General features: G+C 46.7%; 1 protein-coding gene across 3 annotated transcripts in view; it reads right to left on the minus strand.

Annotated features, from left to right (window-relative positions):
* Positions 1-23446, minus strand: part of RASSF2 (Ras association domain family member 2) — a 58990-nt gene extending 35544 nt beyond the window's left edge. Inside the window, exon 1 of one of the 3 annotated variants that reach the window (NM_001435126.1) lies at positions 23137-23446. The gene's annotated coding sequence lies outside the window, so the exon portion shown is untranslated. Of the gene's footprint in view, positions 1-14832; positions 15038-23136 lie in introns of those variants that run through there. The other 2 variants (XM_005214436.4, XM_015474079.3) reach the window with 2 other exon arrangements.
* Positions 23447-26117: the final 2671 nt, after the last annotated feature.

The following is a 26117-nucleotide window of genomic DNA, read 5'->3' on the forward strand; positions in this document are numbered from 1 at the left end:
TACCAGAAAAACAAACAACCCAATCAAAAAATGGTCAGAAGACCTAAACAGACATTTCTCCAAAGAAGACACACAGATGGTCAACAAACACAAGATGCTCAACACTGCTCATTATTCAGTTCAGTTCAGTTCAATTCAGTCTCTCAGTCATGTCCGACTCTTTGCAACCTAATTGCCTGGAGAATCCCAGAGACGGGGAAGCCTGGTGGGCTTCCATCTATGGGGTTGCACAGAGTCGGACATGACTGAAGTGACTTAGCAGCAGCAGCAGCAGACTGCAGAATGCCAGGCCTCCCTGTCCATCACCAACTCCCGGAGTTGACTCAAACTCATGCCCATTGAGTAGGTGATGCCACTCAACCATCTCATCGTCTATTTCCCTGATGCTGGGAAAGATTCTTCAGTCTTTCCCAGCATTAGGCTCTTTTCTAATGAGTCAGTTCTTCATATCAGGCGGCCAAATTATTGGAGTTTCAGCTTCAGCATCAGTCCTTCCAATGAATATTCAGGACTGATTTCCTTTAGGATGGACTGGTTGGATCTCCTTGCAGACCAAGGGACTTTCAAGAGTCTTCTCCAACACCACAGTTCAAAAGTATCAATTCTATAGCACTCAGCTTTCTTTATATTCCAACTCTCACATCCATACATGACTACTGGAAAAACCACAGCTTTGACTAGACAGACCTTTGTTGGCAAAGTAATGTCTCTGCTTTTTAATATGCTGTCTAGGTTGGTCATAATTTTTCTTCCAAGTAGCAAATGTCTTTTAATTTCATGACTGCAGTCACTATCTGCAGTGATTTTGGAGCCGAAAAAAATGAAGTCTGTCACCGTTTCCACTGTTTCCCCATCTATTTGCCATGAAGTGATGGGTCCAGATGCCATGATCTTAGTTTTCTGAATTTTGAGTTTTATGCCAACTTTTTCACTCTCCTCTTTCACTTTCATCAAGAGGCTCTTTAGTTCTTCTTTGCTTTCTGCCATAAGGGTGGTGTCATCTGCATATCACCCATTATTAGAGAAATGCAAATCAAAACTACAATGAGGTATCACCTCACATCAGTCAGAATGGCCATCATCCAAAAAAAAAACAAAAAAAACCAAAAAAAAATCTACAAACAATAAATCCTGGAGAATATGTGGAGAAAAGGGAATCCTCTTGCATAGTTGGTGGGAATGTTGACATAGCCACTGTGGAGAATGGTATGCAGATGCCTTAAAAAAAAAAAAAAAAAAAACTAGGACTAAAACTACCATATGACCCAGCAATGCCACTATGGGGCATATACCCTGAGAAAACCTTAACTGAAAAAGACACACGCACCCCAATGTTTCTTACAGCACTATTTACACTAGATAGGACATGGAAGCAACTTAGATGTCCATCAATAGATAAATGGATAAAGAAGCTGGTAGATACATACAAGGAATTATTACTCAGTCATAAAAAGGAACACATTTAAGTTAGTTCTACTGAGGTAGATGAACCTAGAGCCTGTTATACTGAGTGAAGTAAGTCAGAAAGAGAAAAACAAATATTGTATATTAATGCACATACATGGAATCTAGAAAAATGGTACTGATGAACCTATATTTTCAGGGTAGAAACAGAGATGTAGACATAGAAAACAGACTGGACGCAGTGGGGAAAAGAAAGGGTGGGACGGGTTTGAGAGAATAGCCATGAAACATGTACATTACCGTATGTAAAATGGATAGCTATTGGAAAGTTGCTGCATAGCACAGGGAGCTCAACCTAGTACTCTGAGACAACCTAGAGGAGTGGAATGAGATGGAGGGTGGGAGAGAGGGAGGTTCAAGAAGGAGGCGACATATGTATATTTATGGCTGATTCATTCCCACTCCAGTACTCTTGCCTGGAAAATCCCATGGATGGAGGAGCCTGATGGGCTGCAGTCCATGGGGCCGCTAAGAGTTGGACACGGCTGAGCGGCTTGACTTTCACTTTTCACTTTCATGCATTGGAGAAGGAATGGCAACCTACTCCAGTGTTCTTGCCTGGAGAATCCCAGGGACGGGGGAGCCTGGTGGGCTGCCGTCTATGGGGTCGCACAGGGTCGGACACGACTGAAGTGACTTAGCAGCATGTTGTTGAATGGGAGAAACCAACACAACGTTGTAAAGCAATTATCCTGCTTGGGACTGGCGCCCTGGGATGACCCAGAGGGATGGTACAGGGATGGAGGTGGGAGGGGGGTTCAGGATGGGGAACACGTGTATACCCGTGGCGGATTCATGTTGATGTATGGCAAAACCAATACAATATCGTAAAGTAATTAACCTCCAATTAAAATAAATAAATTTATATAAAAAACAAAAAACAAAACAAAAACACAGTATGGCAGTTTCTCAAAAACTTAAAAATAGAACTGCCATACAATCCAGCAATTCTACTTCTGGGTACATACCCCAGAGAACTGAAAGTAGGACCTGAAATGATATTTGTACACCCATGTTCTTCATAGCATTTATAACAAAAGCCACTCAGGTACCTATTAGCAGATGACTAGATTAATAATACATCTATACAATTCAGACTTAAAAATGAACGATACCCTGTCATATGTTACAACATGGATGAACCATGGGGACATTACACCAAGTGAAATAATCTAGTCACAAAATGACAAATACTGTATAATTTTGCTTAAATGAGGTACCTAGGTCAAATCCAAAGAGACAAGAAAGTAGAATGGTGGTTGCCAGGGGTTGGGGAAAGGGAAATAGCAAGTTACTACTGATATTTAATGGGTATAGTTTTAATTTTGCAGGATGAAGAGTTCCGTGGATGGATAATGTGATGGCTGCACAACCATGTGAATGTACTTAATGCTACTGAACTGTACACTTACAAATGGTTATAGTGGTACATTTTATGTATGTTTTGCCACAAAACTTTAAATGGAAAAACCAGGCAGAAAATCAGTGTTATAGTGACATAATGTGAAAAAGATTCAACGCACTCCTGCTGGCTTTGAAGCTGGAGGAAGAAGGGTGTGAGCAGAAGAAATGTGGGAAAGGCTTTTAGAAGCTGGAAAGGACAAGGAAACACCCTTAATCTGGACTTGCGTGGTGTCCCAGGTGCTTTCTGGAGGAAGTGAACTCTAAACTGAGACCTCAGTGACGAGACGGAGCTGGCAAAGGTGAAGGGCAGAGTGGTCCAGGCAGAAGGAGCATGCACCAAGACGCGGTAGTACATATGCTGGAGCTTGACCATGTCAGGGAGTTTGGACTCTGAAGTGCAATGGGATGGGGTGTGTGGTAGGCTGAACAATGTCCACCAAAGATATCTAGGTCCTAATCCCTGGAACCTGTCCATGTCACTTTATATGAAGATAGGGACTTTGCAGATGTGATTAAATTAAGTATCTGGAAACAGGAAGACTACCCTAGATTACCTGCACACGTGCACTCAGTCATGTCCCTCTCTTTATGACTCCATGAACTGTAGCCCACTATAGTCCTCTGTCCATGGAATTTTCCAGGCAAGAATACTGGAGTGGGTGGCCACCTAGCTCAGTTCAGTTCAGTTGTTCAGTCGTGTCCGACTCTTTGCAACCCCATGGACTCAGCAGGCCAGGCCTCCCTGTCCATCACCAACTCCCAGAGTTGACTCAAACTCAGGTCCATTGAGTTGGTGATTCTATCCAACCATCTCATCCTCTGTCATCCCTTCTCCTCCCGCCTTCAATCTTTCCCAGCATCAGGCTCTTTTCCAATGAGTTAGTTCTTCGCATCAGGTGGCCAAAGTATTGGAGTTTCAGCTTCAGCATCAGTCCTTTCAATGAATACTCAGGACTGATTTCCTTTAGGATGGACTAGTTGGATCTCCTTGTAGTCCAAGGGACTCTCAAGAGTCTTCTCCAACACCACAGTTCAAAAGCATCAATTCTTCAGTGCTCAGCTTTCTTTATATAAGCCTAATTAGATTACCTGAGTGGACCTTAAATATAATCACATGTATCCTTAAAAGAAAGTCAGAGGGAGATTCTGCTACAGACAGCCTCAACAGAGAAAGATATTTGAAGATGCTACTCTGGATGAAAGATGGAGAAAGGGACCATTAGCCAAGGAACACAGCGAGAAAAGGCAAGGAAATTAACCCTCCCCCTCACCCCTCCCCAAAGGCTCTAGAGGGAGGGCAACCCTACTAACTCCTTGGTTTCAGCCCACTGAAACCAATGTCAGGCTTCTGGCCTCCAGAAGGTAAAAGAGTACATTTTTGTTGTTTTAAGCCATCAAGTCTGTGATCATTTTTTACAGTGGCAACAGGAAAATAAGGGGAGTTATAAGGGAAGGGTGTAATCTGATTTGAATTTTGGAATGATTACCTCATTCTACTCTTTACTTTGAGATAGGATAAGGGAAGAAAACAGAGGCAAAGGGACCAATTGAGAGGCCTGTCCCAGGGAAGCAGGCAGTGGGGATGGAGTAACAGTGTCCAGTGAGTTTAAAGAGGTAGAGAAAAAAGTCACACTCCATCAGTAAAAAGATTTGGAAAGGGCCAGATTCCCACATTACACTGGGCTGCTAGGTAGCCATGCAGTCACAAACACTGCTGTGAGGAATATGGGCCGAGTCTGAGGCAGGTCACGGAACCCTATGATGCTGAAGACAGGAAACCCTGCCAGGTCTGTGCCCCAGGAAAGAGCCAGTGTGGAGCTCCCAGGGAGGGAATCCTGGCCCTGCTGAGGGGAGGGAGGTCAGGAGAGTGGCAAGGTCACCAAGGAGAGAGTAGGGAGGACTAAAGGGCAGGGCCAAGGGCAGGGATCCAATGAACCCACTAGGTTAGGCATAGGCAGGAAAAAAAGAGTCCCTGGAAGAGGAGGAAAAAGAGGAGACACAGTATCTTGGAAACCAAGAGAAGGAGTCCGTGATCAGCAGAGCCAGGAGCTGGTGGTGGGAACCCAAGGAATAGAAACAAAGAGCAGTCTCTGATTTACCACATAAGGTCATGAGGGACCTCAGCCAGAGCCAGTTCCTAAGTTTAGATAGAGTGGAAATCAGATTAGTGGTGCCTGTCCATTGACAGACCTCATCCTGAACATTCAAGTCTTTCTCCAGCCAGGGAAATGTTATCCTATACTAGCTTTGATTGCTGCTTCTCTTCCTTCCATTCTTGGTTTATCTTCTGCAATGTCTGTCCTCTCTCTCCAGCACTATTCAGTTCAGTTCAGCTGCTCAGTTGTGTCTGACTCCTTGCAACCCCATGGACTGCAGCACACCAGGCTTCCCTGTCCATCACCAACTCCCAGAGCTTGCTCAAACTCATGTTGCTGATGCGATCCAACCATCTCATCCTCCGCTGTCCCCTTCTCCTCCTGCCTTCAATCTTTCCAAGCATCAGGGTCTTTTCCAGTGAGTCAGTTCTTTTCATCAGGTAGCCAAAGTATTGGAGCTTCAGCATCAGCCTTTCCAATGAACACTCAGGGTTGATTTCCTTTAGGGTTGACTGGTTTGATATCCTTGCAGTCCAAAGGACTCTCAAGAGTCTTCTCCAACACCACAGCTCAAAAGCATTAATTCTTTGGTGTTCAGCCTTCTTTCCATCTCTCACATCCATACATACTTTTTTACTTACCAGGTTGATAAAAACCATCAAGTAGTCTGATGGCCCAAATGTGGGAATTCTCGAAAGTTAAGTCGCTCTCTCCCTAGTGAGTGATTTCACAAGGCCATCACTATAAATCTGACCTAGGCTTCCGAGGTGGCACAGTGGCAAAGAATTCGCCTGGTATACCAATGCAGGAGATGCAAGAGATGTGGGTTAGATCCCTGAGTAGGAAAGATCCTCTGGAGTAGGAGATGTCGACCTGCTGCAATATTCTTGCCTGGAAAATTCCATGGAAAGAGGAGCGTGGTGGGCTACAGTCCACGGGGTCACAAAGAGTTGCACACAATGGAGCACACACACAGATTCATTTGGCCCAATCTTTGTCTCCAGCCTGACTTCTCCCCACCAGCTTTTTCGTTTTTGTTTTGACTTTTACATTTCTTGGATTAGGAATGTTAGGAAAATACTTACACAGTCTACCATATTGTTGAACTGAAATTGCAGATAACTGATTTTAGGGCCCAAGCCTTTCTTTGTCTGTCTCAAGGATAACATCTGCATCTGTCTTCATAAACTTTCCAACCATCACCACAAATCACTGGCTACCCCCAGCCAGCAGAAGAGGGGAAAAAAAGGTAGCTAAATTTACCTACACTGTAAGGCAAACACAGAGCAAACAAAAGGCCAGAATTTAGAGTTCAGTCCAATCTTCCTTAAACAGAATATTGCTTCTCATACAAGGAAGAGTCAGAGGATGATGATTGATGGGGCTGGGATATGGATTCAATTGGACACTTTTGCCAAGGATGCCCACCAGTATCTACAGTCTTGAAGAGAGAGATCTGCTCAGCTAGCTAGTTGCAATTCTTCTGTCTTCTCTGTTAACAAGAATTTATGAAGCCCTTTTGGACTCCAAAATGCCTTGTAAGGATCATTTCCAAGCATCGCTTCCACATTGCCTTGAGAATACAGAACAACTCTTCACCATCTCTTGGAAGAGGGGAAAGTAAGAGAGAGGGGAAGGAGGGGGCTTCCCACATCAGCCAGCATCTCAGGCACAGAACTGAAACAGCTTACTGAGTCCCATACAGAGAAAGGAGAAGAGAGAAAGCATGGGACAGGAATGAAAGGGCAGATTTGACACAAATAATCTTTGACATTTAAAACATATTTAAACCTACTGAACCCCCACGCTGTGAACATGACCACTTAGCCCTCAAGAATTCTAAATCAGTACAACTTCTCTTTAGAAAAACGTTAAAAGATGGAATGCATGCATGTGTGTGTGCTAAGTGGCTTCAGTTGTATCCGACTCTTTGCAACTCTATGAACTGCCAGGCTCCTCTGTCCATAAGATTCTACAGGGAATAACACTGAAGTGGGTTGCAGTGCCCTTCTTCAGAAGATCTTTCCAACCCAGGGATCAAACCCACATCTCTTATGTCTCCTGCATTGGCAGGCAGGTTCTTTACCACTAGCATCACCTGGGAAGCCCCATTAACTATAAAGCGCATCTGCTAAAATGTCTAGAGACATGAATACTATTGGGCTTGCAGAGTCAGGACATGAGCCTCCTAGTCACCTAGACACTGGACACTTGCTGAGGCCACTAACCAATCAGTCCTCTCTTCTGGCACCACCTCATGCCCTAGCAGAATGTACTGGGTTCTACTTAGCTCCATTAAATACCTGTGTGATGCCATGCAGCTTGTCAGCAGAATCTAGTACTTCTCACATGAAGACCCTTCCTGCCTGCTCCCAGGACAACTTGAGGACACAATCTTCCCTAAGATCCAAGACAATGTCTTGACAAACCAAAGGTTCCTAAGCTACTGAAGATGATGACATCCCAGCTACAGAGAACTTTTGGGGCCTGCTTTTCATGCTCTGTGAGGGTACTCCTTCTTCTCAGACCCAAGGAAACTCACACATTCCCTAAACCCTGCCAAAACCACCTCCCCCTACAAACTGTTCCCACTATCCCTGGGTAGTGTTGAGGGGACGGCACCCACACCTCAGCCCGTCCTTCATCACAGCACTTACCACCACACAGAAACCACTCATTTAGTGTTTCTTTCTTCTCCTGAGCTTAGAGGTTTCTCTCTTTGGGGCCCAGATCCCACACTGTGTCTCTCTCCTGAAAATATTCCCATTCTCATTATTAGTTATTCGGTAACAATGGATTCAACAGTCAGCCCTAGGAAAGCTAGCCTGCTGTTTTATGTCAGGGAATTCCTAGAGGCAGAGGATTCTTGTGCACATGAGTTATTGAGGAAGTGACTTCAGGAGAAACCTGTAAGGAAGTGAGGGAAGCAAGACTGGGCTGGGGAAGGAACTGGAGCCTAGCCACAGCCTGATCCCATGGGAGCTCTAGGGTGTGAACAACTTCATGGAACTGTCCCACCCTAAGAGAGGCAGACCAGGCCTTTGTATCTGGCACTAGTCAGTCATTGGCTGAGAGTCACCCCTGGGAGGAGGGGGTGAGAGCCGAGGCATTCCCTGAAGAGCAGTTCTCAAGACTAGGGAGCAACTGAGACCTGTCAATAGTCCACACTTATAACATGCGGTAGATAAAGGAGATTGGGTGGATACCAGCAGCGACCACCACACATGCCCCACGTTAGGGCTTGAAACAGCTCCTGGCTCTGTCACCTTCTTCCACCCACTCTCAAGCTGGGAGGAAACAGCTGCCCACCCAGCATCAATGGGTGCAATGCAAGGCTGAGCTGCAGAAACGGGGACAGATGCCCGAGCCCTGGACCAGTAAAAACCCTGCAGCTACCCTGTAGCTGTTGCACAAGGGAGTTTTTCCTTTCTCTTTTCACAGACTCTCCACTCACAGGTGTTTCCAGACTCCCCAAGAATAAACAAGGGGCTCTCCAGGCCCTTGAAATTAACCAGCTCAACTTCCTATGAGAAGAGAAAGCATTAAATCCTTAGGAAGCTTAAGAAGGTAGAAAAGGCATTCGACGTTGTCTTAAAAGAACAGCTTTGTCTGTTCTTGGTTCTTGGTTCCTCCAAATTCCTGTGCCCTCACTCCCTTTCTGTCAGGGAGCCCAGAGAACACACTGAAGCTAATCTGGTTTCAGAGCATCGCCAGGAGGCGGCTAATCCCTACAAAGCTTCTGATTCAGCCTAGAGACCAAGTGTCTCTCATTTTATTGATCAACTGGAAAGTCCCAGAAGGCAAATAAAGAACAGAAACAGGGAAACCCCCGGCAGGAAAGCCCAGAGTGAGACGAAGAACCTCCTCAGTGGTTTCTTTGCTTCTTTGTTTCTGTCTTCCTGTTTCCAGAACCAGAGTCAGGCCCCACATCCTGACTCCCACCTCAGCTCCCCGGGTAGGATGGGAGTGAGGGAACAACAGCCAATTTATAGGACCCAGGCAGTCCCAGTCTCTAAGATATAACTGGAAGAGGGAGACAGGCTGGGAAAGGGGAGGGCTTATTCCACAAAGCATTCCCAGTGGGGTAAACCCCACGGAGCTATGCCCTGACCAGTGAGAAGGATATGCACTTGGCCAGGCCTCAACTGAAATCTAGGTGGAAAGGAGTAACAGTTGACCTCAAGACACACAGCATCTGAGGTTCTAATTCTGGGTGCTCATCTGAGTCTCTTGGAGTAGGAATGGGGTATGTTGGTGTGTGCTGTTGTGTCCGACTCTCTGAGACCGCCTTGACTATAGCCCACCAGACTCCTCTGCCGGTGGAATTTTCCAGGCAAGAATACGAGAGTGGGTTGCCATTTTCTATTCCAAGGGATCTTCCTGATCTAGGGATCAACCCACATCTTCTGTGTCTCCTGCACTGGCAGGCAGATTCCTTACTACCTCACCACGTGGGAAGCCAAGGGAGTGGGGTAGGAGGGTTGATTTGAAATTCCTGATGTTGAGGCTGCAACTCCGACCAATTTCTTCAGACCCTCCAGGAAGAGGTCCAGGCATGAGCATTTTTAAAACCTCCCCACGTGATGACAATGTACAACCACGGCTGAGAGCCACCATGAAATATGATGGAGATAGAGCTGTATAAACTGAGGACACCCCCAAACGCATCTCAAAGTAGTCTTTCAAGAATGGAAGGAAAAGAATTTTCTAAAAACAAATGAGTTGTCTTTTGCACCCCCCTCCCATTACCAAACTTCAAAGGGGAGAGGGGACCGCATAGAACATCCCCAAGGATGAGAAGAGATGCACAGAGCAGATGCAAGGGGCCCCATCCAGCAAACCAGGGCACCACACCACAGAAACCAGGAAGTCAGCTACAGGCCCCAGATGCAAATGAAACACCAACTGGAGGCCTGCAGCTTCCCCTTTTGAGGCCTCTCTCTACCCCTTTTCTGAACCCTGCTCTGCCCTGCCCTCTGGGGACAATCTGGAGCTCCAAGGTTGGAGAAAAAAGCTCTCTGACATGGTGCTTTATACTAGAGCATTGATCACTGCTTCATCAGGTCTCCAGAGGGACTCCACTTTATAACCAGGCAGTGAAAGAGGAGATAGTGCTGCCCCTCTGCACTTCAGCTCGCTAGGATGGCAGCAGGAAGAAGTATCAATGGCAAACAGGAAACCCCAGTCCTATTGCACCACATATGGAAGGAGACTTGAGCTATGGCCTGGGGCCCTGCCAAGATCTAGAGATTACAAGAGATGCCACCTGAGCCCGTCCTAGACAATGGCAAAATCTGGACTGCCTAGGAAGGAACAGCATACTTTCCCTTCCATTGCTTTCTTCAGTAAAAGGTCCACTTTCTGGCCAAACCCACATGCCTCCTCCATTCCTTTCCCACCCCTGGTGTCCAGGCCTCCAGGGAACCACCTACAGGGTTCTCAGTCACTCTGCTCTAGAAAAGAGCACTAAACAGCACAAAAAGGAGAGATAAGGTCAAGTGTACTGGGTATATGTACTCCATTTCCTCAGCTTTATTATGACTGCGAATACAAAGCTTTGCCCCTCTGCACCCAAAAAGATGTTAGAGGTTAGAGAAAAGGGAGAGGGGAAGGTAGTAAGTTGGTGCAAAAGTAACTGCAATTTTTGTATTGTTGAAATTTGCTGTTTGATCCTGGAATGCATTCTTAAATAAATGTGGTTATATGGCATCATTTTAATGCATATTTCTTGCTTTATTTATTTATTTTTGGCTAATGACTTACTACTTGTTGTTTATATTCATTTTAGATCATGGAAATGACATTAGACAAAAAGCAAATTCGAGCAATTTTCTTATTAACTTGCAACATCAACAACACATTTGGCCTGGGAACTCCTAATGAACAGTGTGGTGGTGGTTCAATAAGTTTTGTAAAGGAGATGAGAGCCTTGAAGATGAGGAATGTAATGGCCGGCCATCAGAAGTTGACAATGACCAACTGAGAGCCATCAATGAAACTTAGAACCACATGGGAAGTTGCTGAAGAACTCAGCATTGACAGTTCTATGGTCATTTGACATTTGAAGCAAACTGGAAAGGTGAAAAAGCTTAATAAGTGGGTGCCTCATAAGCTGACTGCAAATCAAAAAAATTGTCGCTTTAAAGTGTCATCTCTTATTCTACACAACAACAAACCATTTCTTGATCGGACTGTGGCGTGCAACAAAAACGTGATGACCAGCTCAGCAGCTGGACTGAGAAGATGCTTCAAACCACTTCCCAAAGCCAACCTTACACCAAAAAAAGGTCATGATCATTGTTTGGTGGTCTGTTGACAGTCTGATCCACTATAGCTTTCTGAATCCTGGTAAAACCATAACATCTGAGAAGTACGCTCAGCAAATCAATGATATACACCAAAAACTGCCATGCCTGCCGCTGGCATTGGTCAACAGAAAGGGCCCAGTTCTTTTCCACCACAATATCCGAATTCATGTCGCACAACCAATGCTTCAAAAGTTTAACGAATTGGGCTGTGAAGTTTTGCCTCATCCGCCACATTCACTTGCCCTCTCACCAGCTCACGGACAGAGGAGCCTGGCAGGCTGCAGTCCATGGGGTCACAAAGAGTCGGACACGACTGAGGAACTTTCACTTCACTTCACTCAGCAACAAACTACCACTTCTTCAAGCATCTCGACCACTTTTTTGCAGAGAAAATACTTCCACAACCAACAGCATACAGAAAATGCTTTCCAAGAGTTTGTGGAATCCCAAAGCAGGGATTTTTAAGCTACAGGAATAAACAAACTTATTTCTCATTGGCAAAAATGTGATTGCAATGGTACCTATTTTGATTAATAAAGATGTGTTTGAACCTAGTTACAATGATTTAAATTTAAAAATTTATAGTCCAAAACCACAAAAATGTTTGCACCAACCTAAATAACTAAGAGGTTGGTGCATCCTGCCTGAGGAGGGATGGCACTTTCATGCAGAGGCAGGCAGCAAAAACAACTAACAGAAGACTAGTCAAAGGAAGCCCTGATCACCCGTTTTCCTCACAAATAGTGAACAGAACAATCACAACAATATTACTACGCTAATAATAAAACAACAAATGTGAATAATAGATGACTAACAGAAACGCAAGCTTACTACAGGCTAGCTATTACCTGTTTTGACTCATTTAATGTCCATAACAACCCCATGTAGAAAGAAATCTTAATAGTCTCACTTTGCACATGAAGCAAACGAAGCACAAAGAAGTTAAGTATTAATAACTTGTCCAAAGACACACAGTGAGGAAGAGAGAGCTGGAGTTCAAACTCAGGACTGTCTGATGCAAAACAGAACTTATATTTACTACAGCTGCCTTGCAGTGAAGAAGTTTTCAGCTAAAAATCACCTGACCTGGCCATATTCTAGAGAAATATATATCAGAATCCCCCAGTTCAGTTCAGTCGCTCAGTCGTGTCCGACTCTTTGCGACCCCATGAATCGCAGCACGCCAGGCCTCCCTGTCCATCACCTACTCCCTGAGTTCACTCAAACTCACGTCCATCGAGTCAGTGATGCCATCCAGCCATCTCATCCTCTGTCGTCCCCTTCTCCTCCTGCCCCCAATCCCTCCCAGCATTAGAGTCTTTTCCAATGAATCAACTCCTCACATGAGGTGGCCAAAGTACTGGAGTTTCAGCTTTAGCATCATTCCTTCCAAAGAATCCCCCAGAGGGCTCATTAAATACAGATTCCTTTTCTCCCACCCCCCAATTTCTGATTCAACACTTCTGGAATGGAGTCTGAGAAGGTATATCCCTAACAAGCTTCCAAATGCTGCTGGTGCTCCTGGTAACAAGACTCTAAAAGCTTTCGCCTATTCCTTAAAAGAACTCTTTATTTTTATCACTTTCAGTTCAGTTCAGTTCAGTTCAGTCGCTCAGTCGTGTCCGACTCTTTGCAACCCCATGAATCACAGCACGCCAGGCCTCCCTGTCCATCACCAACTCCCAGAGTTCACTCAAACTCACGTCCATCGAGTCAGTGATGCCATCCAGCCATCTCATCCTCTGTCGTCCCCTTCTCCTCTTGCCCCCAACCCCTCCCAGCATCAGGGTCTTTTCCAATGAGTCAACTCTTCGCGTGAGGTGGCCAAGGTACTGGAGTTTTAGCTTTAGCATCATTTCTTCAAAAGAACAGCCAGGACTTTCCCACTTTAAAGATGAGGAAACAGAAGGTTGTGTGACTTGTCCCAGGTCACAGAGCTGACATGAACAGTGTTCCTTTTCTGGTGCCTTGGCTAAGCACTGGGCATGAGAGGCTCCAAGTAGGACAGGCAGCTGGAGGCTGGCTTCAGCTGCTGGCCACAGAATGCCCCAGAGTCCTGGGGAAGACAGGTGAGTCAGTGACTGGCCTGGCAGACAACCTGCAGGAAAAGCAGACCCTGCAGGAGATCGAGATCCCACCCAGAGACCTGGGTACTTGCAACGTCACAGGGCCATGAATGCCCAGACATATCTCACCCTCTGTCTACAGAACAAGCTATTCCTCACATTCATGGGCCCCACAAACTGTCTGTTCCTCGTTCTGGACAATGCCTGGGGCTCTAACCATAGCTCCAAGGCCCCTGCTGACAGGGAACCTCACTCCTACCCCCGGAGAAGCCTCTGTCTGGTACACCTGCCAGACGAGTACATGAGATTCGGCAGGTGGTCAAGTGGGCTCCCTCGTGCCAGGAGCATGGTCTGCAAAAGCCCCAGCTTCTTCCACTGACAGCTTGGGCATTGATCCTTCTTGCTCAGGCCTTTTGCACACTGGTCTGAATTCTTCAGTGTGCCTGTGGAAGCTCTGAGGAAATGGTCTGTTTCCTGCTAAGAAGACCTGTCTCCTACTCCCATGCTAGTAGGCAGGTGGCCAGGTGAGTGACCTGGAGAGTCACAACAAACCCCCCCTCCGCCCTACAATCACACCCCCCGCCCCCCACAATCCCGCTCTCCTAAACAATCACCTCACAGGCCCAGGTGAGTGACCTGGAGAGTCACAACAAACCGCCCCCCCTACAATCACACCCCCGCCCCCCACAATCCCGCTCTCCTAAACAATCACCTCACAGGCCCAGGTGAGTGATCTGGAGAGTCACAACAAACCGCCCCCCCTACAATCACACCCCCGCCCCCCACAATCCCGCTCTCCTAAACAATCACCTCACAGGCCCAGGTGAGCAACTACTTGTTTATAGGGAAGTCTCATCTACATCCCCAAGTTTTTGACTTTCTGGATGCATATTTAGAAGGAAACCCAAAGACCCTTAGCTTCATGTCAAATAAGCAGGGTGTTGGAATGGGACCAAAAAGACATAAAGAAAGCAAAAACTCCATACAGAAAAAGCTCTGTGTGTGTGAATGTGTAGGTGTAGATGTGTGAGGAAATGTATAGGTGTAAATGTGTAAGAGAGTATGCATGTGTAAATGTGTAAGTATCGGTGTGAGGGAGAGTGTAAGTAAGTGTGCAAATGAATGTGTAGGTAGGGGTGTATGACAGAGTGTATGGAGAGAGAGGGAGTGTGTGTGTGTGTGTATAAAGAACTTTGACTATAGCTCAGAGAACCTACAAGACTTAGAAAGATAACTTCCAATATCTACAGGCCCCCAGGGAAGGGCCTAGTCACCTCTTCCTCCCTAAAGCAGCACCTCCATCACCTTCACCCAAAGGGGTTCTGCCAAGATGTGTCCCCTCACAGGATAAAACTCAACGAAGTGCAAAATTCCATATAACTGACTTGGCATGAGCAAAGAATGGGAAGTTGGTGGAGGCAAATAAGACTAAACATCCCTTGACCTGCATTTCTCAAAACCGAGGGTTATTTTATGGGATATTTAAAGTCCTACCTTCCGAAGGGCAAATTAAGCTCTCCTCCAGCCCAATAATTACAAGATTCAAGTGGAGCCCTGTCTCACAGGGAGGGCCCAAGATCTGTGTCACCCCTCGTGTTCTGAGCCTCCACTTGCCATCAGCTCGGCAGGGAGTGCTGGCTTACCCAGGCCAAGCTGGGAGGCGGCCGCCAATGCCCCACTTCCTACAAGCACAGGTTTCTCTCTGGCCACACTTCCTGTTTACTGAGTGCTTCTCTGAGACTCATCTCTGACCTCACATCCCCTTCCTAAGGATACCCCAGCGGTCCTTCCCTTTTTTGGTGCTACTGACTGAGACTCAGCTTTGTGTGCAGAGATCTTAGGGTTTCCCCTCCTTGCTTCCCCGGAGCCAGGATAGGAAACGCAAAAGCCTAAAGTGCTGGCTTCCTTCACCCCCAGGTATGGGCAGGTTCCTTGCCCTTGGAAGCAGTAAGGAAGGGCAAGCAGAGGAGGGTCCAGCAAGTACTGAGCCTCCCCCTGGGGGCAGCCATGGCGCGGCATCTGATATCCACCCTTTCTTAACCTCGTTAACACCCTACAGTATATACAGGCAGGGAAATTCAGCCTCACACAGCAGATCTTGGACCCAGGAGAGACAGCTCATCCAGGGGTTTCCAGAACATTTCCAGGAGGCTCAGGGGAAGTTTTACACAAAACCACACTCACACTCTCCTCCTCCTGTCCTGCAACCAGCTGACTAACCTAAAGAAAAATCAGCACCATGAAAAACTGAACTTCTCAAAATGGTCTTCAAAGGCCATTTCTGTAAAGTCTTTTCACTTCCCCCTCACTGTCTGGGATTCAAAGAGCAGCTGGGCAGAGAGAAAACAGACAGAGCCAGGTAATTTCCAGAGAGCACAGTACTTACATCTGTCCCTCCCAGACCTACGTTTTCTCAGCAACTTGCTGGAGGGCGGGCAGTTTCCTCTGGGAGCTTGATTAATGAGGAACTTAAAGCATTTTCCATAGAACAAGGCGTCCCACAGCAAAGCCACTTGACCTACTCCCTTGATCCCTGAATACAGTCACGCAACCTAGTACCCAGGTTCTGGGGACTGACGCTTCCTGATGTCCTCTCACCTCAGACCAGACTGAAACACACATACATACCACCTCCCCTGCCTCCACTCCTCTGCTCCACGTCCCTGATTATCCTGTCAAATACATAACCCACCATACACACAAGAGAGCAATCCTTGGCCCAGATGTCTATAAAAGCTTGCATGGAGCTTTAGGAAGAGGGCACTGATTATCTGAGGCCACTACCCTTTTCCCAGAGTACTTAGGATCTCATGGACTCCACCAGTTAAAGTCTTCTCTGCATCCCAGGCAGCCTGACCCTGCCTGTGGACAAAGCATTCAGCAGCCGCCACAGGTGCCATGGTGGGTATTTAGTAAGTTGAGTTGAGCCACAGGATCTGGAATACACAAAGGATGTTTCAAATAGAAAGGCTGAGGCTCTCATTCTCATTCTTTAAGTAAGATAGTATCAACAATCCAACTTCCATCTGGTTTGGACCTTACTCACTACAGGATAGCTGTTAGGTTTAAGGCACAGTAAACCCCAAGCACACTCTCTCTCCCACCACCACACACAAAAAACCCTGGGATATGATGATTTAGTAGTAGAGGCCTGGGGCCCAAGGCCCAGCTGCTAGCAACCAGCAAGTCCCAAATGTGATTAGTTGTGATGCCCACTGGCTGTCCACCTTTGTTCTGCTTGGCTGAGATGGAGGTCAGACCTTGACCCCCATCCCAGGTGATGGCAGCAGAAGCAACAAGGATGGCCAGGTCCTTGTGGCCCAGTCTGAAATGAAAATGCAAGAGACCAAATACCACAATTCTCTTCAGGGCTTCCTTGTTCCTTTTCTTCTTTTATACGAGTAAAACGGATTTTTTTTTTTTTTAATTTTAAAGATATAGAAAAGCAAAAAGATTAAGATCAACAAAAGGACAATTACAGTACAATTCCACTCTTAAAAGAAACCTAGAGTAGGCAAACTCAAGAAGATGTTAACAGAAGTTACCAGCAGCTGGGGTGAGGGGAATGAATGGAGAGTTAGTGTTCAATGGTACAGAGTCTCTGGAAAAGTTCTGGAAATGAACAGTGGCTATGGTCATACAACACAGTGAATGCACTCAATGCCATTGCTATGGTCTGAATGTTTGTGTCCTCTCCCAACTCATATGCTGAAATCCTATGATGGCATTAGGGGCAGGGGTGGGGGGGGTGGGCTTTGGGAGGTAAATTAGGTCACAAAGGTAGAGCCATGAATGGGATTAAAAGAGACCCCCAGCTGCTTCTGCCACAGGAGTGTATAATAATAAGTCTGTGATCTTGAAGAGGACCCTCACCTGACCATGTTCACAGCCTGATCTGACTCCCAGCCTCCAGAACTGTGAGCAGTAAGTTTCTGTTTTTTATAAGTCACTCATTCTGTGGCATTTGTTATACAACATAGCTCAAACGGACTAAGACAGCCACTGACCCGTACACTTAAAAATGGTTAAAAAGGTGAATTTTATATTGTGCATATTTTAAATACAATAAAAAACTGAAAATACTTAATATAAGAAAATGTAAGATTAAAATCTTCCAAAATTCCACCAGTCAACGACAATCACTGTTAATATTTTTCCATATACCCTTACAGAGGCAAATATAAATGGACCTTACAAAACCAGCACATTGTTTGGAAATGGCAATTGAGGAAAATGGCAACCCATTTCAGAATTCTTGCCTGAGGAATCCCATGGACAGAGCCTGGTGGGCTACAGTCCATGGGGTCGTTAAGGAGTTGGACACAACTGGATGACTGAACAGTAACAACAACAGCACAATGTTTGGTAACCTACTCTTTACAAATGTATATTTTCCCATGTTAACAGATACATATCTATATCCTAAATATTTTATAATCACACGGTATTTTAATGTAGAGATACACCATGATTAACAAATTTACTATTTGGGGGCATTTAGTCTCCATTTTTGGTTTTATTATTATTATAAACAATATTTCACAGGACATTGCTCATGCACTTATTTTTCTGCACGTGTCCAATTCCTCTGGGTGGAATTGCTGAATCAGGGACTCCCTCAGAAGGGTTATCAATAGAGCCTTATGAGTAAAACCCAACCAGGAAGGCTGAATTCTGTCATATAGAAGTCTCTTCTTCCACATGAACTTTTCCTGGATTCCATGTGGGTGTCTACAACTTTGCACAGTGGTTCAGGAAAGGGCGTATCATTTCCATATCCTCTTTACCCACTCCCCAGTCCTCCTGGGGACATATCATGCCTAGGTCATTAAGTGAAACTGGCACACAAGGAAAGCAAAATTTACTGAGATGGTTCCACTGAAATCTCCTGTGCCAGCAGGAAAGACTATAGTAAAACTTAAACTCTAGGATGGCCCAGTGCTGGGTGCCCCATGGTGAGTAACCTCTGTGTAGACACATGAAAGGTTTTCTTTTGTTAAAGGTTTTTTTTGTATGGACAGAAGGAGATTGCAATGGACTCTTCTTGAGGAGACCAGGGATTAGAAGGGACCTGTGGAATGATCTAATCTCTACCCTTGGAGGAGAGGAAATCAAGGCTCCACCCCAAAACTCATAGCATAGACACTTCAATAATTTTTAACTGAACCCCATAAGTGTCTCATACACAATGATTCAGTCAGTTTAGGGCACAGTTGAACATACCCAAATTTTGACACCTAGTACAGTTCTTTTTTTAAAAATATTTTGGGCCATGCTGCATGGCTTCTGGGATCTTAGTTCCCCAAACAAGGATCCAACCCACGCCCCCTGCAGTGGAAGCACTAGAAGTGTGGAGTCTTAACCACTGGACTCTGCCAGGGGAGTTCCGACACCTAGTATTTCTTTTTACCTAGTAATTACCTGCTGCTGCTGCTAAGTTGCTTCAGTCGTGTCTGACTATGTGTGACCCCATAGACGGCAGCCCACCAGGCTCCCCCGTCCCTGGGATTCTCCAGGCAAGAACACTGGAGTGGGTTGCCATTTCCTTCTCCAATGCATGAAAGTGAAAAGTGAAAGTGAAGTCGCTCAGTTGTGTCTGGCTCTTTGCGACCCCATCGACAGCAGCCTACCAGGCTCCTCCGTCCATGGGATTTTCCAGGCAAGAGTACTGGAGTGGGCTGCCATCGCCTTCTCCTAGTAATTACCTAGGTAATTCTTATCCTCCTCACCTGTCTACAAAATGGGAAATTAAGGCACTGATCACATCCCAGTCCAGTCAAGGCCAGGTGTGTGCTGGAGCTGGCTCCTACTGGCTCTCGAGCCTCTCTCTCCAAAGCATAATTCTTCATGGTCCACCACAATACCCATTCCCAAATCCATCACAGCCTCACCTGTACTATTCAAAGAGCCAGCAAACCGTTTGCCGGATGCTCGCTGTGTCTGAGCACGTATCACAGTGAGACAGTTATCATTTCCATCATTCAGTTGGGGAAACTGAGACTCAGAGCCTTTTTTTTTTCTTCTCACTTTTTATTAACTCAACCATATTTAAAAGGAATCCAAGATGTCAAAAGCATTTTGCAGGATGCTACTGAAGTATCAGTCAAGGACTCAGCTCTCAAATTGCACAAGGTGAGAGAGAGACAACAATGGAACAAGGAAGAAAGGGATGGGCAAAATGTGAATGAGAATGCAAAAGAGGGGGCTATACTCCCATGGGGCACAGTCAGGGAACAATTCCTGGATGCAGTGACATTGGAAGTAACTGGAAACGTGGCCCCAAGCTTTTCAGGTCCTGCTGGGTGGGAGGAATCGTCCACTTTTTATCAGAACCAAGGTTTATTTTTATTTTTTCCGTTATGGTTTATTACAGGATATTGAATATATTTCCCTGTGGTACACAATATGACCTTGTTGTTTATCCATTCTACATATAATAGTTTTCATCTGCTGGTCCCAAACTCCTAATCCAACCCTCTCCTGCACTCCTCCCCTTTGGCAAGATCTATTCTCTATGGAGAGGCAAAGACTTAAAATGACTTTTAACTACAAACTAAAGACTTAGGTTGGTTCCCCCAGAGGTTGACCATAGGACAAGGATTCAAGTCCAAGTCGAAAGGGAGTGGGAAAGTGAAAGAGGGAAGGGAAGGCAGCCAGTGACAGGAGTCAGTTATTATTATAAGCAACTGTGAAATGGTCTTACTAAGCAACTCTGAAAGACAGCATAGAATATGCCCCAAAGCTGCCCCAGCAGAGAAGTGAGGGAGCTGGAGCATTTATACACTTGCTCCCAACAGCACTGGTTGAGGTCAAGGGAACACAGAATGGATGCTGACAGCATCTATTCCATTGCCCAAGATTATGCAGCTAGAAAATTTGAAAGTCATTCAAACTCCAAATCCCAATACCTTTTTCATTATAGAAAGGAGCAGTTAATCAAACTAAGACTATGGGCAAAGTGCCATGCTGGTAAAAGTAAATGTATTTGCCAAATGATCTCGGTGTAATATGTCCAAGGAAATAAAATGTATCTTTTTGCTAATTTTTATCAACATAAGGATTAGGAAAAGCCATTCTAAGTCACTTTGCTCATCCCACAAGAATTAACCAAATGCCCGTTCCCTGCCCTTTCTTCAGTGAGAGGTTGCCTTCTCTAGTTCAGTCACAGCTGCCTTGGACAGGAATTCTACAGCCTCAAGCAGTCGTCCTTGAGCAGCTGCATCAACCTCTGATTACAGGCTCCAGAGTCTACCATCCAAGGGATGATTAAAAATGACCTCCTGGCCACCTAGCCAATGGAATCTGGAGGATGTTCCTGTTTACTGCGCTCTGCTTCCCCTCTGCCTCCCGCTCCATCCCCTCCCCCACCACGTCCTCCATAGGAACCCACAAATAATCAAACAATTGAAGTCAGTAATCATGGGCCTGTGGTAGCTAACCCAGCCTTAAGGATTTATTTAAAATTCTTCTGGAGAGGCAGGGAGTGTTTAAATAGCACGGTATGTCACTGGGATAAATAACTGGACCATATTGTGATGAGTAGTGGGATGAGCGAGGAGGTGCAGAAAAGGACAACTGCCCTAGTTTTACAAACTCTATAAATTGCAACTATGGCTTGAAGACAGACTGGATGTCTTGTTCCATCCCCCAAAACACTGCTGAGACCTTCCCAGTTTCTCACTCTGGGCAGAGGAAAAGGAACGTGGACAAATCCTGAGACTGCTCTCGGGATTGTCCAGTTTCCCCAAGCTCTCCAAGGGATTCTCTGATAATCTCGTCCCACCTCTGCATGAACCCCAGAGAAGTGGACTCTGGAGCAGGGTGAAACCACTCTCAGGAGGGTGGGGATGCTGCCAGCTAGAAATACAGCAGGGGCAGATACTGCGCAGGCCCTGGCCTGCTTGGCCAGGTGCAGAGGGCATATTACCTTCCCCTGGACAAGGATGTGACTAGGGGCTCCAGGTCCCCTGGCCTTCTCTCAACCAGGTCCGCCAAAGGTGTCCTCATCATTCTAACCGGATTTCACCAGCATAAAAACAAGGACAGAGGAACATGGGGTGTGTTTAGGTTGCATGTCAAAGATCTACTCAGTACTCCACTTCTGCTCTCCCTTTTTCTGAAGGAGGAGCAGGATTCACCTTCCAGCTTTCTTAGCCCAGGGAATCCTGAATTGAACCAGCCCAGACTCCCAGACATCTCTACATCCTTACCCCAGGGCAAGAACTACCCTCTTTCTAAAGCTACCCTGCCTCTCTGAGCTCAGCCTCTTTGAGGCCCTCTTCCATCCCCTTGAGACCCACTGGATTGCTGCAGCTCCCAGGCATCAGGCTGACCTGTTCAGAGGAGAAAGCACAGTTGCTGCCCATACTCATGGCCTTACTCGAGTCTCTCATCCCAAATGGGCACCTCGCAGGCTGACTTCAATTTTAGTCCCTAAAACACTGAGTTTGGACACAAGTTTAAAACAAAACAACAAAAACAAGCAAACAAACAAACAAAACCTCTTCTCAAACAATGTAATATAGCTTAGCCACAAGAGGTTTAATTCTTCAGACCACCTGAAGAAAAAGTTTCCAGTAAGTAAATGTAGATTGATGAATAAAATAAATCCATCCCCAGATTCTTCAACCAGATGCTCTGGAAAGAAGGCCCCTGGTTCTGTCTCACAGCTGTTTAAAAGAATCATTGTTTCTAATTCTTTCTTCCCATTGTACCAAGATCAACTGTGACAGGAATTGTTATTTGTCAGCTCATTGGTGCCTACATTCACTCATCACATGTAAAGTACATACTATGAACTTGGCCAGCTCTAGACAACTCTGTTCTCTGGGAGAACAAGCTCTAGGGATCCAGATTCCACACACCTGGGAATAAAGTGCATCGCAGGGTTCAGAAGCCTGGCCCTCAGCTCCTTCTGTCACTGAGGGGCAGAGGTGTAGTGAGCAACTCAGGACCCAAAGAGCGCCCCAGGATAAAATGGAGCCGCATGTCTCCCTGTCAGGCCACTGTGCCTCTCTCTGTCCCTAGGGCTCTCCCAGCTTAGGAACTGAGTGCAATGCAGGCGCTCAAAATGCAGTGGTGGCCAGAGTCGGCCCAAGGCACTTGCCTCTTCAGTGAGGGAGGACGCAAAGCTGAGGTTCTCAACGACCTCAGGCTCTGGAGGCAGGCCAAGAGCCGGCAAAGGGGAAGTACAAGGAGGACCCAGGGCCCTAGGCGTCCAACGCCCTTCTGAAGGCCAAGGGAGGCTCAGGCGCTGTTGGTTGGGACTCGCCTCCAGGGAACCCTCGGTTCAGTCGGGAAGAAGAGAACCGGATTAGGATCGGACACCACCACCCACCCAAGCCCCTGGGCTGTCGGGGCCTGACGTCCCTGCACCTGCCCGCCCGGCAACTTCTCGCCAGGGAGTCCCGGGGGACCCCGGGAATAAGGTGGCGGGGGGGGGGGGGGGCGAGGGAGGGCTTCCTGACGCCGCCCTTGGCGCGGAGAGATGGAAGAACCCCCCAGGGAATCGAGGGGGAAGGACGAGCCTGGACCACTCTGTCCCTCAGAAGGCGGGCTGGCCGGGGTTCCGCGCCTACGCGGCCCCAGCGGAGTCCGCACGCCCTGGAACCCCCAGCGTCTGGGAAAGGAGAGAGGAGAACAGGCGCTGAGGGACTGAGGGGCTGACACGGAGGAAGCGGGGGACACTGCGAGAAAACTTTCCGCCGGGGGAGAGAGGACCGCCCAGTGCGCCACACCTCGCGCCCCGCAACTTGCTCCGGGAGCCTCGCTCCCAGCCGCCCGCGCCCCGCGCCTTGCCTGCGTCCGGAACCGGCTGCATCTCGCGCGCGCTGCGGGGACCGTGGAATTGGAAAGTAGGGGGGCGGGGGTGGCCGCGGAGCTCGTTCAGCAGTCGGCGGGCCAGGCTCCCTAGCAGCTCGGCAGAGCTTGCTGCAGCCGCGCAGTTGGGGGTCGGGCGCCCCGCCCCCCTCCGCCCTTTTTCGTCCTCTCTCCTGCCCCTCTGTCTTTATCTGCCTCTATCGGATCTGACCGCCCTCCCTTATTCTTTTCTCTAGCTCTCCACCTCTCCCTCCACCCTGCTTCCCTGGCCTTTCTTCTTCCCCCTCCTCTCGCGGCCCCCCGCCCCCTGGGGGCGGGGCTTCTCCCCTCCCTCCAAGACAAAGCTGTGGCTGCGCGTCGCCTCCTTCCCTCCTGCGAGTCAGGGCTCAGGCTGCAGGCGCCTCTTCCGGCCTGGGGTGGAGGGGTAGAAGTAAGAGGGTGGGGAGGATGAGCTGGCTCACTCACTGCATTCTCCAAAACCTCCGAAAGGGATGTAGTCTTGGCCCTTGGCTCGCTCTGGACCGTGATAGCCACTCCCCGCGAAGCCCTCGTCGAGCGCCCTGGATTCCCCAAGCAGAGAATATGGGATATTTTTTCTAACACCTGCTTATTCCAGAAAGGGTTTGAGCTGAGCAAGGCCCTTTGGACTTCGCGGGCTTTCGCGGGCTGGCACACATGACAGCAATATGCAGGCCAAGTTTCTTTGTCCTCCTCTCACCTCCCCCTCTTAGTCATCCCTGAGCCTCCATGGCCTCTCAGTGTACAGGGATCCCTAGAGTACCCCAGATGAGGGGCGCTTTATCTGTTCCCTCCTTATCGCAATTCTCCCCCAGCCCCACAAACATACTATGGGCTTCCTGCAATGCAGGAGACCTGGGTTCTATCCCTGGGTCAAGAAGATCCCCTGGAGAAGGGAATGGCAACCCACTCCAGTATTCTTGCCTGGAGAATTCCATGGACAAAGGAGCCTGACGGGCTATAGTCCATGGAGTCGCAGAGTCAGAGACGATTGAGCGACTAACATACATACTCCAGCCCTGTAAAGTTGATCTCCAGGCCTTTTGGTGTCAGAGACTAAGGGTTAAACTATACCTCAGGGTACAGCTGGGTCAGCTCATCCCTCCTGGAAGCCAGACACACTTTATAAATTCATTGTTTGGTGCATGCAATGTGTTTCCCTTAGAAACAATGTTATAAATGGTGATCTGCTTCCCAGGCTGGCCACAAAAGTCTTTTGAATCCAAAATGCAGCTGAAGGTTAGTGGTGAAAACTGTGTCAGCTACCCCAGAACAAGGAGACCACTGATGAACTTTTTCTATAGGAAAAAACTCTTCTGGTTCCTTCCCAGTGAGCTGTAAAACACAAAAGCTCAATCATTAATCCCCCTTCCCCCACCCCCCAAACTTTGGAGTTAATTCTCAGTAAGCTTCTTTGCTTTGCAAGTAATAGGAGCACCTTCAGGGAAATGTATTTTGAGGACATGAGGATTTCCCTCCAACATTAAGGTCAAAATTACAGGCAGAGCTCCATAAGAAGCAAATACAGAACTTGAAGGGCTTCCAGTAACCCAGAAGGTCTTCTCTGAGAAGCCAACTCTTCTCTTTCATCATAGACTGGCCTTCCCTGCACCCCAGACATATGCCAAAGAGTGGCCATCACTTCCATCACTGGGGCTTAACGCTCCTGTTGAAGAAAGCAGCCAGATAATTTTTCATGTTTTCTTGCAAACTTCTACCCCCAGGAGGCACATGACCTCAAAGAAGCAGCAGAAAAGTATTTCTAGAGCCATCCTCCAGTAGAAATACAACGCATGCCCACAGATGCAATTTAAAACCTTGTAGTCACATTAAAAATAGTAAAAAACAAAAAAAGTGAGATTAATTTTAATAATATATTTTATATAAACCAACATAACCAAAATATTACTATTTCAATGTGTAGACAATATAAAGAAAGTTATTCATAAAATATTTTACATTCCATTTTTGTACTAAGGTTGAAATCAGGTATGTATTTACACTTCAGTTCAGTTCACTCACTCAGTCGTATCCAACTCTTTGCGACCCCATGAACCGCAGCATGCCAGGCCTCCCTGTCCATCACCAACTCCTGGAGTCCACCCAAACCCATGTCCATTGAGTTGGTGATGCCATCCAACCATCTCATCCTCTGTTGTCTCCTTCTCCTCCTACCCTCAATCTTTCCAGGCATCAGGGTCTTTTCAGAAACTCTCAACTTGAGGATTAAATTTTGAAATAAAAATTTAAAAATACTTGATCTGTATTAAGGTTTTATGAAACTTTCACTTGAAAAAAGTATATTCACATGTACCCAAGTTGTTCCAACATGCTTAAAATTTCCCAATAATTGAATTATCAGTTTTTAAATTTGTTTTAACAATTAAGCTTACATAAACTTAATATTCAGTTCCACTAGTCACATTTCAAGTGCATAATAGTGACATGTGGTTAGTAGCTACCATATTGGGACCGCACAAATTTAAAGAGCAAGGAGGTCACTGAGGAGCTTGGCGTCTCAAAGCTGATTTCCCTTTTCTCTTTAGCAAAACAGTGACAGAAGTATCAAGCATGGTCGGAGAAAATGATTTTCAATATTGTTCTATCTTCCCCTGTAATATCTCAAGAGGCAGACTTTGCCTACCAAGATCAGAGTTCTACTTTGTGCCTGGGAAGAAAAGCAGGAGATGCAGAGAAGTCAGGAAGTCCAGAGCCTACTCTTCAATTGCACTGTTTTCTGGGGGAAGGGAAGGAGAAGTAGGGGATATAGACAGTAGGAAATGCTACAACTTCTTTGTTTGTGATTTCAACCAGAGTGCGAAGATATGTTGATGGACCAAAGGGAGTTCTGGGGATAAAATAGAGGAGATCACCTCACTGGCTGCCTCCTTCTTTCTCCAAGGTTCTCAGACACTGACCCGAGGGTGGAGGGGAGCCTCTTT

The sequence above is a fragment of the Bos taurus genome, chromosome 13, assembly GCF_002263795.3.
Source record: "Bos taurus isolate L1 Dominette 01449 registration number 42190680 breed Hereford chromosome 13, ARS-UCD2.0, whole genome shotgun sequence".
Taxonomy (NCBI): Eukaryota; Metazoa; Chordata; class Mammalia; order Artiodactyla; family Bovidae; genus Bos; species Bos taurus.